At 42.4% G+C, this 3,551-nt stretch overlaps 1 long non-coding RNA gene across 1 annotated transcript; it reads right to left on the reverse strand.

The window, feature by feature from the left end:
• Nucleotides 1–346: 346 nt before the first annotated feature.
• On the reverse strand, nt 347–2,338 carry LOC117823687. The gene is made up of 4 exons (XR_004633467.1): nt 2,291–2,338; nt 2,016–2,155; nt 1,693–1,763; nt 347–553 (listed from the first exon to the last, which is right to left on the reverse strand). It is a non-coding gene; the product is annotated as an uncharacterized LOC117823687 (long non-coding RNA).
• Nucleotides 2,339–3,551: the final 1,213 nt, after the last annotated feature.

A 3,551-nucleotide genomic window follows, 5' to 3' on the forward strand; every position in this document is an offset into this window, starting at 1 on the left:
ATGGGTCCAGCAGTAATACAATAACACACAAATTATATTGGTAAAATCTTGCTCACTTTTACTATTTTGACACCTCTGAAAATACTTAAAATAATCTCAGTATTTAAGAAAACTTTCTTAATGCTACAAGACTTCATTGAGAGTCACAGAGAGACTTTGTTTAATCTTATGGGGCCACAAGTAAGACCAAAAAGAGGAGCTAATGATCGCTTCAAGCTGGGTACAAACTACGAGATAGTCGAGCCAATTCTGAGCCTGACTTCCTTTAATGAGAAAAGTCAGCAAACTTCTGATTTTTGATTGTTCCAAAGATTATCTTGCCAGATTTTGGTATGAGGTGCAATATGTCAAAAAGTAATTCAACTCACCCTGATCTGCCCGGAAGAGCATTGTGGCCATCCTGAGTTAAAATTGTAAATATATAACATTTTTAATATTTAGGGTCAGGTGTCCTGTAGTGTGAGGGGCCACATGAAGACTCTTGAACACGCTCTTTGTGGATGTTTGGTTGTTGGTGAAGGAATCTGTTCGTGGGTTGGCCACACCCCGCACACTGTGGAGGGAAAGTGAGGAGTGACAAGCGAGAAAGGAGCAGCAGGTTGGAAGTGAACCAAGGTCAGCTGCTTCAGGACCATTGCCTCTCACATGGGGCATGTGACTTCAACCACAAGACCAAAGTGGCACCCAAGCGGCAACATCCGGTCTAAAAATATGAGTCCAATGTGGAAGTGCTACATCAAGGATCTGCTTGAGGCTGGCTCCGGAAGTTCCGGAAACCACATACACACCAATTCAAAAAAGACGATCTTTACAGCAGAAATAAACATGTTTACAGCCTGGTACAAAAGACGAGTGTAGTCTGGATACTCATTTCTCTATCAGCACACACTGTACAGGGGTGATTTTTTTCATAGCACAGCAATTTTAAAGATATTGAGATTACGAGTCTTCCAATGAGAGGAACAGCTGACTTGACTGACAGGCAGGAACCATAGACTGTATAAAATATGGACGTAGTATCCGTGACGTCACGCATCTGTTCCTGAGAGCTGTTTTGAAGCAAATCGACGGCAGCAGCCATATTGGTAATGCGGAACTCAACTAGGCAGAGTGTGACGTAGTGTGAGTCTCTTAGCCAATGGCTGTGTGTTCCCGACCGGGAGTCACGTCAGTCATGTCCTTATTTGGGCAAAACTCATAATCTTAATATCTACTTCACCGTCACGTTAGAAAAAAATTCACCCCCCGTACAGTGTGTGCCTTTAGAGAGATTATCGTTGTAGGGCAAAGCCGTTTTTACAACCAGGCTGTAAACATGTTTATTAATGCTGCAAAGATCGTCTTTTTCCCATTCATATCTATGTGGTTTCCGGTGTTTCTGCAGCCAGCTTCAAGCGGATTTTCGATGTATTGCAGTTTATATCACTTCCGCATTGGCTTCATCGTTTGAGACCGGAGTTTGCCACTTGGCAGGAACGCTGTAGCTGTTGGCTACGAGGCTCAATGCCCGCCTCGACAGCAGCAATATGGCTGCTGTCGACGATTGGCCTCAAATCAGCTCTTCAGAAACATATGGGTGACGTCATGGATACTACCTCCATATTTCATACAGTCTATGGTGGCACCCAATGCTTGGCCTTTTTATCTCACATGTTTGGGCCCAATCTTGTGTGATAGGTACAAGGTACTCACCTCTACACTGCACCTTTTCACCAGTGAGGCACAAAAAGTGGTTGCCAATTATCCTCCTCTTGATAACCAGACTGCTGATGAAACAATGAGCACAAAAGGTACAAGACATTGATTGTGGTAAAGCTTTAAATTTCAGTGTGAAGCAGAAATAAAGTCCACATGGTTATTATCTATTATCATCTGAAAATAACGACATCATTTAGGAACACTTGAGTTAATTAGGCCAAAAAATGTTGAAATATAAACAGAATCTGGTTGAATAATTCTCATGGATGTCTCGAACACGATGGTGGTGGATGTTACCGAGCATGAAAAAAACTCACCTAAAAAGACGGAGATGTGATGTCATTACGAGGTTAACGTGCGGCCGGGTAATCCGTGAACATCCATGGGTGACATCTTTTTTCATCTTTTAATTAATCCTCGGAGGAGTCATGGCGAATCACACATGGACTCTCCCTCGCTGCAGGTGAAGAGAGATGGTGGGAAACGTTATAAAAACCTGGAGAGTCTAAGAGCAGAGAGGGTGAAGCAATAATTTCCTTTTCTGTTCTTCAACTTCCCTTATTTCTAAATAGTGTATTCTCTCTTTTCTTACCTTTACCGTCTGCTTTTTTCCCTTCTTTGCTTAACCTGTGTCCTTTCCTTCTGTCTTCACTTCTTTCTTTCTATCTCCATTCCTTTAGTTCTATCTTTCATTTTGTTTTTCATCTCGTCATGTTCCGTTTTTCCCTTTCTTTCAGTCTAACCCTTCTGCATTCCTTTGCCTTTATTTTCCTTTGTTCCTTTTTGTTCCTCTCCACCTTTATTTGGCCCTCCTTTCTTCCCCTTTTCTTTTATCTGTCCATCCATTTCTTTCCACCAAAACCTCTCCATCCCTTTATTTTCCATTCTATAACTTTACTCTCCCTCCAGTCCATTCTTTCTCATGTTTTCTTTCCTGTCGTTTCCTTTCCTTTCACAGCTATCCATTCACTTCTCTTACCGCTCTTTCCTTTACTATAACTTTCCCATCCTTTCCTTTGCATTCACATCCCTTTATTCCCTTTCCTCTTCTTTTCCTTTGCCTCCTCTTCCCATTTTTTACTCTTTCTTGTATTTCTCTCTCACATCCTTTTCTTTTCATTCCCGTCACTTGTTTCTTTCCCCTTCTTCTCCTTTGTTCCCTTTCCTTTCACATCTCTCTGTTTCTTTTCCTTTTTTCATTTCCTTTCACATCCATTTTCCTTTTTTCTGCTTTTTTTTTGTGTTTTTGTTCCGTTGTCAAGAACCGAAAGTGAAGCATACTTAGTTCAGTTCTGATCTATTTTTAATTCTTAATTTACCTTCTCAGCCTTTTTTTCCCCCACCTTTCTCCCTTTTCCACTGCCTCCTCCTCCCTTTTCTTGCATCCTAATAGAAGCTGTAACTTTGGCTGTGGTTTGGAGACATTTTGAAAGGCTGGTTGAAGGAAGATGGAGGTCGCTTGTCTGTCTGGCTTCAAACACTGACCTTGGCTGCTAATGATGCTAATGATGCTAACAGGGCTAATGACAGCTCTGTGAGTGTGTGTGTGTGTGTGTGTGTGTGTGTGTGTGTGTGTGTGTGAGTGTGTGTGTGTGTGTGTGTGTGTGAAAGCAAGAGAGACAGCATCAGTGAGCTGGCAAGTGTGTGTGTGTGTGTGTGTATGTGTGTGTGTGTGTGTGTGTGTGTGTGTGTGTGTGTGTGTGTGTGAAAGCAAGAGAGACAGCATCAGTGAGCTGGCAAGTGTGTGTGTGTGTGTGTGTGTGTGTGTGTGTGCATGAGCCTGTGAGGGGAGCATGTGAAAGTATCATAATCAGAGCCGCTAACGCTAATGAGCTAGCCCTTTGAAGAGCACC

The sequence above is a fragment of the Notolabrus celidotus genome, chromosome 13 (assembly GCF_009762535.1).
Source record: "Notolabrus celidotus isolate fNotCel1 chromosome 13, fNotCel1.pri, whole genome shotgun sequence".
Lineage (NCBI taxonomy): Eukaryota > Metazoa > Chordata > Actinopteri > Labriformes > Labridae > Notolabrus > Notolabrus celidotus.